Below are 13335 nucleotides of genomic sequence, written 5' to 3' on the forward strand. Positions count from 1 at the left end.
GGGGCCCGCAGCGTTGATAGGGAGACCACCATTGCCATTCGGGACTTTCCCACACCAGAGGCGAGTAGCTGCGGACGGCAGGACCTACGGTGAGGTGGGCCACCCCCCTTTACCCACCTTGATACCAGAGAGGGGGAGTGCCCGGCTCTAGAGGCTGTCAGGACCCCTGGCCTATCTGAACTGCGGATTGGAGGGTTCCCCCCCCCCCCCCCATCAACTGCGGGCTGTGAGGGGGGCAGATCGGCTACTGTGTCGGGTGGCGCGAGTCGGTGCCTGCCCCCCACCTTCCCGCCTGGAGGCCCGAAATCCTGTGGGGGGGACCTGGGGTCTTTGGCCCACTGAGAGCGCTTCACAGGCCACCACTGTCTTGTCGAGGAGTGCTACTCCGCTGACGGAACGCCTCCCTCCATCGCGAGGGGTGGAAGAGGGATCGGCCGCCAAACCGGGCAGCGGGGCCGCGGCATAGGCGCTGCTGCGTACACACTGCTCCCCCAAACAATCGGGCGCCTCCACCTGCCTCTTCTGAACCATGGGCAAGAACCGCGCTTCTCAGGTCACGACCCCCTCAATCCAAACGACGATGGACCAATTCATTCACCAAGCCTGATCGCGACCCAGCAGTTGGTCTGCGGTGGCGCCTGGGGCGACCGGAGGGGACCTCTCTACTATCCTGCAAGCGATCAGTGCATCGCAGGCTTTGGTGGAAACCAGGATTAGTGAAGTGAGAGTTGATGTGGCACTGATCCGGCAAGATCTCTGCAATGCTGCGGCCCGTATTACAGAGGTGGAGTCCAGTCTGTCCATGGTGGAGGATGACATGGGCGCTCTTAAATCCCAGGTGGCCCGCCTGAAGACACAGACCGCAGAGCTACATCGCAGGGCTGAGGATGCAGAAAATAGGGCACGGAGGAACAGCCTGTGCCTTCTAGGTTTTCCGGAGGGGGTGGAGAAGGGGCGCGCTGACACCTTCATCGAGGCATGGATCCGGTCCTGGGTCCCCAAAGAGAAACTCTCCCTCTGGTTCGCGTTGGAACGAACTCACCGCTCCCTCGCTCCTAAACCCCCTCCTGGAGCTCCCGCTCGCCCCATTATCCTACGACTCTTCAACTTCAACAGGGATACGATTCTAGAGGCCGCCAGGGTGCAAGGGCCAGTGCACTTCCAAAATTTCAAAATCATGGTCTTCCTGGACTACTCTAGGGAGGTGCAGACAAACGCCGGTCCTAAGACGAGGTCAAGCAGAAACTCATGGTTATGGGCCTCCGATACGGGCTCCTCTTCCTGGCCCGCCTTATAGTGTTTCAGGACAAAACCTTATTTTTTGACACTCCACTGGCGGCTTGGACCTGGCTTACGGAGGAGCGGCCCCTCCTACCTGGTGCGGTCCCCCCGCCCCAAAACCAATGCCCAGCCAGGAGTTGCCCAAGGCGCAGCGGCGGCGCACTGGATCCAGACGGCAGGGCAACCGCCGGGGGGGGGGGGTGAGCTCTTGGTCACCAGGGGCACGGTCCCGGCGCTCCCCGATTCAGACCTCAAGCCAGAGGGCCCCCTCCCCCACCCTGGGGTCCTCCCTTATCGACATGGGTAGCGCCCCCCCCGAGCAGATGTTACCCGACGGATGTCCATGTCGGACTCGGACCTGTCTGGAAGCCCCATGATCCGAAGCTCTGGTGGGGAGGAGGGGGTGTGATCACTGTTCCAAGTTGTGTGCTGCACCTCACCCTTCAGACCTGTTCTGGCGGGCCGATCTCTGACCCCGTGAAGGGGGCTCTCCCTTGGCTCCGCTGGAAGAGCCGGACAAGGTTCATCTTCTCACTGCCAGCCTAGATTTGAACCATCTTGTGACTTTTTGGTTATCCACTCCATGCTTATCTACTGTGGGCATGCATCCGTATAAATATGGAGGGGGGGATGTCCATGTCGGACTCGGACCTGTCTGGAAGCCCCATCATCCGAAGCTCTGGTGGGGAGGAGGGGGTGTGATCACTGTTCCAAGTTGTGTGCTGCACCTCACCCTTCAGACCTGTACTGGCGGGCCTATCTCTGACCCCGTGAAGGGGGGTCTCCCTTGGCTCCGCTGGAAGAGCCGGACAAGGTTCATCTTCTCACTGCCAGCCTAGATTTGAACCATCTTGTGACTTTTTGGTTATCCACTCCATGCTTATCTACTGTGGGCATGCATCCGTATAAATATGGAGGGGGGGTCCAACTCAGCCATGCTCCTGACTGATTGTTTGCTAACCGTTTTAGAGTAGCGAATCACCTTTCTGTGGTGTAGTTAGTAATTGGGGTTTTGGGCGACAGATGCTTCCACTTCAGAAGTGTAGGGTGGGGGGGGAGTTGGGGGTGTTGGGAGGGGTGGGGACCGTTGTTCCTCGACAGTTTGTTTTGTTTAGCCGCCTACGGGCCGCTGGTTGCAGTTCTTCTTGGTACTTATGTATCCCTGGCTGACTCACAGTTGACACACAGATCACATCTTCCCTCAGTTTGTTATTTTTTGCCGCCTACGGGCAGCAATCGGGGGCTTATGTCAATGGTTGAATTCCCTCCTTCCTTGGTTTCTACAGTTGAAGTGCAGCTCACCACCTTCCAGTCAATGGGGGATAATTGGGTGGCTCTATAGTTTCTAGACACCACCTTCCATGGCTCCGCTTCTGAGCTCAGGTTCGGGTGGGAGTTTCCTTTCGGGTGGGTAGGGTCCCAGGTAGTTGTCCACCCCTCCGCAGTCCATTCCCTTAGATGACCTAAACTCTCACTAGATCTATCCACATCATCTCCTGGAATGTTAAGGGCCTCTTGGACCGAATTAAACGTACGGCTGTCCTCCGCGCTGCTCACCGCCACGCGCCGGACATTCTCTTTCTCTAAGAGACGCATCTCCTGGGTACACAATGCAATTTCCTAGCTCGCTATGGGTTTGACAGGGTCTGACACTCTGGTTTTACACGGGGCTCCTGGAGAGTGGCTATTTTACTTAGGAAAGGGCTCCCCTTTACCCTGAAATGAAATGAAATGAAATGAAATGAAAACGGGATTTCTAGAGCGCATGGCTGCCCGGGGGCGTCCCAGCGCTGGGATTGTACTCGCCATTGAGGGGGGAAGCAAAAAACGGGAAGGGAATAGGCAAATTATTGTGGGAACAGGTGGGTTTTGAGAAGCTTGCGAAATTTGTTGTGATTCGTTTCTGCTCGAAGATGGATGGGTAGGGCGTTCCACAGTATTGCTGCTGCAACTGAGAAACGACGTCCTCCAGTACGGGCTTTCCTAATTTTATGTACTGTGGCCAAGTTGCCATGGGAGGAACGCAGAGATCTGTTGGGTTTATATGGGAAGAGCCTAGTTTTATGCAACGGGGGACCCTGATCTTGTAGAGCTTTGTGCGTTATACATAATGCCTTGAATTTGACCCTTTCACGGATTGGGAGCCAGTGAAGGGTCTTCAATGCAGGTTTAGCTGATGTTCTGCGGGAGGTGCCTGTCAGGAGCCTAGCAGCGGCATTTTGAGTTCTCTGCAAGATGTTCAGGGTTGCTTCAGGGGCTGCCAGGAAAAGGGCATTGCCATAGTCTAGCCTCGATGATATCAGCCCTTGTATTAGGAGCTTTTGAGAGGGGGCAGGGAGCAGGGGGAGAATTTTCCTGGCTGAGCGAAGTAGGCCTACGCAGGTACCTGCGGTTTTTTTTGCCTGGGTTTTAAGAGAAAGGTCCTGTTCTAACCAGAAACCCAGACTTTTGAGCTCCGGCTTGGGTTGGGGAAGGGTCCCTAGGCAAGAGGGCCACATTGCGCTGGGGAGGAGTGATGTTTGTGGTCCCAGTAGCATGAGCTCGGTTTTAGAGCCGTTCAGTTTCAGTCTTGAATCACACATCCACTGATAGATCCCTTCAAGGCAGTCATGAAGGTTTTTGATTTGAGCACTCTCTAGCGAAAAAGAGACCACCATTTGGGTGTCATCAGCGTATGTGATGGTTTTTATCCCAAATGGGGAGACCACTTCATCCAGGGGGGCCATGTAGGTGTTAAATAGTGTTGGGCTCAATGAAGAGCCCTGGGGGACCCCACACTGGAGGGGGAAAAAATCGGATCGCTCAGTACCTTCACAGACCTGAAAGGTTCTGTTTTTAAGGAAGGAAGTGAGCCAGCAAAGTGCGGTGTTTCTTATTCCTAAGTTGGACAGTCGCTGTATCAGGATCTCGTGGTCCACCGTATCAAATGCAGCGCTTAGATCCAGGAGGATCAGTAGCACCGTTCCCCCTGAATCCAAGATGCATCTGGCTTCCTCCATCACTTGAAGAAGGGCGGTCTCGGTCCCCTGCCCAGGACGGAACCCAGTTTGAGAAGGGCGAAGAAGGTTGTTGGCTTATAAGAAAGCCGATAGTTGTTGATTAACAACCTTCTCCGTGATCTTACTTATCCCTGGTAGTAGGGAGATAGGGCGAAGATTGGAGAGATCAAGTGGGTCGAGACCTGTTTTTTTCTGTATGGCTTTTACTACTGCATGTTTCCAGCTATGGGGGACCACTCCTTGGCTGAGGGAGGCGTTGATGAGATCGGTGGCCTGGTGTGAGATAGTGGGTCCCACTTGTTTGAGGATATGAATGGGGGCAGGATCGTTTGGAGAGCCACTTTTCATCCCTGAGAGAGTTTTAAGGAATTCTTCCTTGGTCATCTGATGGAAGCTGTCGAGGATAGGACCATTTAATGAACGAGTCAAGGTTTCAGCAGGGACTTTACAACTGAGACTGATGCGCAGGGCCGCTACTTGGCCGTCGCGGGAACCATTGAGGGGCGCCCCTTGAGCCTCCTATGTCTTTACATCCCCCTCTCACTTCTGTCTCCAACACTTCGCCACCTTACACAAGTGATCTCCTCTCTCCCGCAGGGTCTTATGGTGGTGGGAGGGGACTTTAACGCCGTTCTGCAGGCCCTGCGCGATACGACGGGACCCCATCTGACGCCCGAGATACTCCGCGAAGCTCCTTTCTGGCTGGTCCTCAGCCCTTGGTCTTTGTGACGTGTGGCGGGTTTGGAACCCCCATGGGGAACAATACACCCATATGTCAGCAGCCCATCATACTCCCTCCCGAATCGACCTTCTTCTGATGCCGGCCACAGACTGCCAGCTAGTTTCTGGAGAGATGCTCTTATGGCGCCTAAGACCCTGACCACATCCTTCAAGCTGTGTTTAGTCCAACTTTATTACCTGCATGCAGCTTATCTCACCCCAACTTGTCTATTCCAGGCCCCGTTGAAACCCTCTCCAGCATGTGCACGGTGTGCCTCCGCCCCAGCCGATTTCTACCACATGGTGTGGAGCTGTCCAGCTTTGGCACCGTTTGGGGGTGGGGGGGGGGAGCGGGAGCTCACGCAGGCCCTGGGATGGGAAGTTCCACATGACCCGCTACGTTTGCTGTTGGGGTGTTTGATGGCTTGGATGGCTCTAAGGCGGACAAAAGCCTGTTGGGGACAGCTTTGGCGGTGGCCAAGAGAGATAAAGCGTGCACTGGTCCCAGACGAAGGCGCCTACTGTAACAGGTTGGAGGAGAGGAGTGGACTGGTGTGGGACCCAGGAGGAGGCCTTTTTCGAAGCCCGTGGGTGCCCTGCCTTATTCAGTAAAGTGTGAGGGAAATGGTTCAATATGCTCCCACCCTGATGATCTGCCTGTCTTATCTTTTACTGTATATGCAATTATGCTCACTGTATGGACTGCCGTGATATAACCCGATGGATCGCCATTTTCTCTGTCGACTGTCTGCACTGTCATGCTTTTCTGATGATTATTGAACTGCAACCAATGAATTTGTCTGTTAAAAAAAATTCATAAAAATTAATTGAGCAAAAACTGCAAACTCACAGTGGCATGGCAAGTGATAACACATATGTGAGAAATCAGAAATAGCAGAGTCAACGTAATAGATACAACTAACCCAACTGTAAAAAAAATTCCAGCATCTTTTGGGCTGTTTCTCTCCGTGATGCACAACTCGACAAGAAACTTTTTTCAAACAATTGATTATACACTATATTATACTACCAGGCCCACATTGAACTGCGGCGGAAATGTCCATTGATTTGCAACATTTAATACACGAAGAACGTTTCATTCACAATGCATGCATGTTCAAGAAAATAAATAATTATGTCAGTGTCCTGTGCTCTGTGAAGACTGTGGGGAGAGAAGCCACGCAGGGAGGCATTGATTTAGAGAGTGAATGAGTAGGAGCAAGAAGAACAGTACATCCGAACAATGCCCATTCTAATTAAAATTATGTCTTCGTTAAAATATGGCACAACTAAACCACATTAATAAACACACTTCTAAATGTGTAATAAAATTGTTTTAATTGCAGTGTCATTAATTCAGAATGTGCGACTAGAATCCAACATACAAATCGTTAGTAAACTTAATAATGTGTTACCCCAAATTGCGCATTTAAGAAAACTTTCACAGTCTGTAACATGTTGGAGCTTCTGCGCCATCTTAGTTTAATCCACTTCCCACAGAAGGTACAAGCTTCGATAGGAATCTTGGGTAGAAATAAACGTTTTTGCTTGTGATCAATAAATGAAGCTATATTTTTTAACTCTATTAATAGTTTTCATGTATTGTGTAAAGGTGAAGTTACAAATTCACCTTAACAGAGGAACTTTTTTCTAGCTGAAGAAAGCTATGCATATAACTAGGTCATATCAACACAGCAAAAACGGCTGCAACTGTAAGAATATCGCCGGGTAGCGTTGACTTAAAAACAAGGGTGCTTCAAGTTACTATAGTGATATTATTTCGTGGTATGCCGTTTTCCACTTTCATGTCTTCCTCCTTCTAAAAGAGTACCTTAGCCTCCAAAACATTTTCGAACACTTGAAAACAGAATTTGTGCGTGATAAAAATGAAACGGGAAGCGTGGATCGAACCTAGGGCCATTCACACGAAGAATGGATTTACAAAAGTATCTGCAGATTGCGTACCTTTTTGCAAATCAATTTTGATTATGCAAACTGAAAGTCAATTTGCAGAGTCACCATCCCAAGTGGGTTGCATTTTGACAAACCCTATTTTATTACTATTCATGAGGTAGTTCACAAACTGTGCCAAACTAGGATTGGATGACATCACAGGGATGATTGCAAAGGGGTTACCACCTCCTTTGAGAAATTGTGATCTGTATATGGTTTGGGATCGAAATTGCGCTCGCAATCCATTGTACATAGCTTTCCGGATTGCAATTTGGGAGGGATGACCTAACACACCACTTCCAAATTGCAATTCGGTATGCATTTTCTAAACCCATTTTGTAATTTGGTAGGAACATGTGTTTAGAACATAATAAAAAGTCATTTAGCAGCTACAACCCCTATGATTTAGCAAATCACAGGATGTGTGACTGCTAAAAGGCTTCGTACATCTGGCCTGTAATCCAAACCGCTTTAAACACAGTTTAATTGGACCCTGCTATCCGCGGTCTCAGGATAAAATCTGTTCTTCTGGGTAGTAAATTGGCGTATAAACCTTAAACTCGACTGTATATAGTTAATAGAAATACCTTTGACAGGTTGACAAATATACAGCACTAATCTGTATGTTAATATTTTTACCCAAACTAATGTTTTTCTAAAAAACAAGATCCGTAGATTTTGAGGGCTTTGTAAATCGCACTATGTTTATTTGATGTTCGGATAGGTATATGTGTAACATTCATCCATGGATCCCTCACCGTCTGTTAATGGAAAACAAAAGAAAAATGTGTTGGGCGTTGGAAGTAACCCCCTAGTCACCTTGGGAAGCCTGGTGTAAGATTTAACAGGGTGGAAGACTACTGGCATATTTAGTAGGGGTGTGAGAAATATAGGCAACTTGCTTTAGACTAATTACCCAAAATTCGCACATAGTAATATGAAATATAAATCTGTAATTTCATGCTTTATTTGAACATGAAATGTGTCTTTGCTTCAGTTTTTGACACAAGGATGCATTTAACAAAAGCACTGTGAACAGAGGCTCGTTTCTCTTGTTACAAATGGCATGTTTAGCCGTAAATGTTTACCACGAATGGCGCATAATTATGCAAAGTGGTGAATTGGCGTGATTTCTGGATTTTCACGTAACGTGGGTAATGCAAAATTATGCGAATCACGCAATCATTTGAATTTTAATCCAGGCCTAATTAGCCTAGATGGGAACACTGTTATTGAAGCTGGATACGGAGATGAGACGAAGCTTATGGCTTCCGTGATGGAACTTATCATGGCTCCACGACTATACAAAACGAAGATTACTGCTTATATTGTATGTGCTTGGATAGATTGGACTATACTCTTGGTGAATCTTGTACCAAGAGTTACATAAAGTGACAAGCCTATACTTTGACTATTAAAGTGCTGAGTACATTGGAAATTAGCCTTGAGGAAGCCCGCATAGGGCGAAACACGCGTCGGCTGTGAAGCACTTTGTTTTAAAAGAAATAAAAACTACATTTTCTACACAACGCGACTCTCTTGGATTGAAAAGGAGTATCTCTGCGAGAATATGAATTTGAGAAAAGTGCTGATTGCACAAGGATAAAAGTGACTTTATGTGATGTGCGCTGGTGTATTTTTTCCTTGTTGATGTGGCATTCTGCAACGCTGTTGGAGGGCAGAGTGACCTTTTCTAATGCTTGAGGTGGATAAGCATTTAACACTAAGGTTGCACTCAATACTCAACATTTGAATCCCATATATAGGTAAAAAAAAATCTCAAAAGAAGGGGACATGCTTTAATGTGCAGATCTGGAATAGCAACTCCGCCCTCTTGTGATGTTCATAGCCTAGATGGTGTGATCACAGGGTGTTGGGCATAAACATGACTGATTAAGACTGCATAACGGACAGGGCTAATGCCAGTTTGTGTCTGAGATTTTGCATAGTAATACACGTTTGTACAGCTTCTTGTGCTTTATTTATTCTTTTAGATTTTTTTTTAATCTTCCTGTCTACTGGAAATTGCTGTCTCCTAGTGATGTGACCAAAATCTGCTTGTTGCAGGCCTTCTTTTATTTTTCTTCTTTTTGTTTTTTACCTTTCGTGTGGTTGCTGAAGAGAGCAGCTGCGAAGCTCAAAACCACATATTACTTTCTGCACTAGATGCATTCTCCCTTTACTCCGACCTAATTGGCACGCGCCACCACATTCTGGAATTAAACTATTAATGGGTTTGTAGCAGCCTGTTCTCTCGAGCTAAACATTTCTAGTTGTTGTATACCAATTTAGAAATCATTGCTGATTATGTGGACTTTATTTTTTCCAGCGCTATGACATGCAGTTGGTAACCTAACATCAGTAGAACTAACCCATAAGTTAGTCGCTGTCACTAATAGCTGTTTGAAAGTCCACTTTATGACTGAATTTATCATACAAGCAGCATTCATCCACTTGAAACGAGTGGCACGATGGCTCGCAGAAATGCAGACAAGGCTCGCCTGTTAATGCACAAGACCTATTCAATAATCTTCTTAGCAACCGGACAATACATTTCACTGGGCCTTCCCAGCAGACCAAGTCCAGAATTACCAACATCATTAACAATAGTACAAAAGATATCCCTTGAATTACATATTTTTCTGTAACTGTCTCTCTGCCGTACAATTTTCTTTTCTGGAGTACGCCAGGGCTGTGTAATGGCTCCGACTCTTTTCTCCCTATTTGTGAATGGAGTGGTGGACCATCTGAAGGGGGAGGAGTCGGATGCTCCATCCCTGGCGGGGGAAAGAATCCCCACTCTCCTCTTCGCCGATGACACCATACTAATCTCCAAATCCCCTGGGGGCTTACAAAAACTCCTGAATCGGTTTAGCTCCTTCTGTACTGCTCGAGGCTTAACCATCAATACCTCAAAAACTAAACTGATGGCATTCTCCCCCTCTAAGAGATTTAAAAATAACTTCTTGTTGAACGATGTCCCCCTGGAGTTGGTCGAGTCCTTTGACTACCTTGGAGTCAGGATAAATAGCCGTATGTCATGGAAGGATCACTTGGCCAAAATGTTACTCAACCATCAAAGGGTTTCGGGGATGGTCCTGAGGGAATTCCGTGAATCCAGCAGTAAACCTATCTCCCCGGCGATGGCCATTTATGAGGGCCAGATCCTCCCAGCTGCACTATACGGCGCTGAACTATGGGGGTTCGAAAATGTATCCGATTTAACAACTGCGGAAAACAAATTCTTAAGAAAGTTGGTGGCTCTCCCTGCCTCCACCCCATTAGTTCCCTTGAGACTAGATCTGGGTAAGAGAGCATTAAATGACCTGGTGAGACTACGCCCGTTGCTCTACTGGACCCGCCTACGTAGGACGGAAGAACTTGCTAAATATGCCGAGGGGCTGGATGACCTCCTCCTATTGGATACCGGAAAAAAAATTGGATGGTTGTACAAATTGAAGGACTTAGTGCTCAAGTTAGGCCTAAGAGACGCTTGGGAGACACAATCGCCTCCATCAAAGGAGGTGATCAAAAAGCTATACTGGGACTGGGTCCTGAGTAACATGTGGAGGGACCTAGAAGGAGGCACTCTTACGGACCTATTTTTGTCATTTAAATGCACGAGGAAATTAGAGCCCTTCTTGGACTTGATAACCAAACCCCTTGACCGCGCTCTATATATAAAATTGCGTTATGGGACACTTCCGGTGCACGACTTTACGTCAAGATGGTCTAATTCTGGTACCCCCCTGCGTTCATGCCCTGGATGTGCTGCACCAACTGAGTCAGTGGCCCATGTATTTTTTGCCTGCCCTGCTTACAAAGGGGCGCGCAAATCTTGGCTGAAACCTGTGTGCAGGGAACTGGGTTTGAGGTGTCACAGATCAGCCCTTCGGGTCCTCTCTACTGACTCCTCATCTTCCTTCATGATTTGTGGGGTAGCTAAGTTCTTGGGAAGTGTATGGATGATACGATCCCGCCTACTGAAAATCCAGTCGTGATGTTAATATACTGACGGGGTCTATAAGTATCACAACGGTGTTGGAGTTGCAAATCGTTCTTTTAATTCTATTTTAAATATTTATACCTGTTTGGAAATGTATTGTATTGTATATGTTTACTTTTATGGTGACAAAGTCGCCGAATAAAGTACTTGAAAGAAATCATTGCTGATTATGTGGACTTTATTTTTTCCAGCGCTATGACATGCAGTTGGTAACCTAACATCAGTAGAACTAACCCATAAGTTAGTCGCTGTCACTAATAGCTGTTTGAAAGTCCACTTTATGACTGAATTTATCATACAAGCAGCATTCATCCACTTGAAACGAGTGGCACGATGGCTCGCAGAAATGCAGACAAGGCTCGCCTGTTAATGCACAAGACCTATTCAATAATCTTCTTAGCAACCGGACAATACATTTCACTGGGCCTTCCCAGCAGACCAAGTCCAGAATTACCAACATCATTAACAATAGTACAAAAGATATCCCTTGAATTACATATTTTTCTGTAACTGTCTCTCTGCCGTACAATTTTCTTTTCTGCTACTTGAGTAACATTCACCGTCTCAGTGTAGAGTAAAGCTTTGTGTAAAATGCAGACACCGATCACTAAAGAAGTGTTGAGCAGGATTTTAGCACTAACGACCTCCACCTTCTTTCTGTTTTGTACAGAGATCATTACCATGGTGTCGGAGACCTCCACACATGTATATATGTTTTAGTACATGTGGGAGGGCACAGCGGAAAAAGGGGAACAGTTTCTGAGAAATGAGGGGGAGAGGCAAATTTAAGGAATTTAGGGAGGAACGTGATAATACAAACACACTCTGAGCAACGAATGAGTAAGACACTTCGTTTAAATTCCCTTTATTGGAATGGAAATGAGTAAAATAATAAAACTCTATGACACATACATGGGATACAGTACCAGATTGTGAGAAAAATATTACAATCATGACTCGCATACAGTACACTTGAGGGACCTCATTGGTAGCACTCCGTACAAGTTCAGTAGATATGCACAAGATTCATCCTTTTCTCCCACCAAATTCCTTGGTCCACAGTAGGGCTGTGTCTTAAATCTGCTGAACTTGTCAGTCCTGGTCTCTGTTTTCCCTCCAGTGATTCTATAATTTCTTAAATTTCCAGGGACACCCCCTAGCCATGTTTATAGATTTTTTCAGTGTTCATGCACCAGCCCACAAACTTGTTTCCTCACAACTGGGCTATGTCTCGCTATGCCATCATCAGAGCTGTAGTGCAGAGGATAGGATCATATTTTGTGATGGTCAATTCTCTCAATATTCCCAGAAGGGCCAGTTGCGGGGTGAAAACTATCTCAGTCCCCCACGTAGTAAGACACTTCTAAAGTTAATTTCAGCTCTATATAAAGAGAGAGAGAGAGAGAGAAAGCGTTAAAAATGTATGTAGTTATCAACCCATTTGTTTAAAAATGTAATAAACTTAAATTACATTTTTACTTAACAATAATTCAGGTAAGACATTTAACACAATGCACCACATATTAATTAAAGAAAGTTAGAAGATCTGATAGTTTTAAAATAATTGTTAAAAAATAATGTATTTATTAAATGGAGATATATATATATATAAATGAATAATGTAATATACATTTAATTTGAGTTAGTGGCTGTAACATTTTATTTTAATTAATACCTTTAAAAATATTTTTGTAATTTATTTATGTTTTAAATTCAACAATGTAATAACTTTTTAAAACAATATAACCTATAATAATTTTACCTGTAATTTCCTGTAAAGAAACTCCAACATGGTTGGAAAGATCTTCACTTATTTGTGCAAAGTTGCTAGTAGTAACTTTAAGCTGTTGTTTGTGGTTCCATCCCCAGGTTTGAGTGGGTGGAGACATTTAATTCTACATCTAGGTATAAATCTACACACTGAAACGGCGAACAGCAAAAACAAATTGTAGAGTTACACCTAAGTGTAATAGTAAATATGCATGAGCAAATTACACTATTCTATTTGGAACAGGAATCTAAGATACGGTATTTTGAGTTTGCAGGCTACTACGTCCTATCAAAACCACTGAATATGGACAAGTGCCATTAAATTGCAGTAACTTTCATCTGCACACCGTGTGTTCCCTTCACTCCTGTATAAATGGAGATGAAGAAGACCTCGCCATTGGCTTACTATTTGAGTGAAAAAAAATATTTTCTGTTCTGAATGACTAGCTGTTCAGCAGTGAATGTCTGCAGTAGCAAGTATTTCAAAATGCCTTTTCATGGCACAAATCAGTGTTCCTTATATCTTCTACTGGCTTTACGGTAAGCAAATCTTGCATGCAACCCTTTTGAATCCAAGATTTTTTTCTTTTTGTTACTGTCAGACCC

At 46.1% G+C, this 13335-nt stretch overlaps 1 protein-coding gene and 1 long non-coding RNA gene across 3 annotated transcripts in view; one reads left to right on the plus strand and one right to left on the minus strand.

Moving 5' to 3' along the window:
• Positions 1 to 13335, plus strand: part of SHISA5 (shisa family member 5) — a 299801-nt gene that overhangs the window by 117073 nt on the left and 169393 nt on the right. The window lies entirely within an intron of this gene.
• The window catches only part of LOC147692731 (uncharacterized), a 28969-nt gene continuing 27442 nt past the window's right edge, over positions 11809 to 13335 (minus strand). The window contains exon 3 of the long non-coding RNA XR_015300067.1: positions 11809 to 12340. This is a non-coding gene — a long non-coding RNA (uncharacterized LOC147692731). The remainder of the gene's footprint in view (positions 12341 to 13335) is intronic.

The sequence above is a fragment of the Lissotriton vulgaris genome, chromosome 9 (genome assembly GCF_964263255.1).
Source record: "Lissotriton vulgaris chromosome 9, aLisVul1.2, whole genome shotgun sequence".
In the NCBI taxonomy this organism is placed as follows: domain Eukaryota; kingdom Metazoa; phylum Chordata; class Amphibia; order Caudata; family Salamandridae; genus Lissotriton; species Lissotriton vulgaris.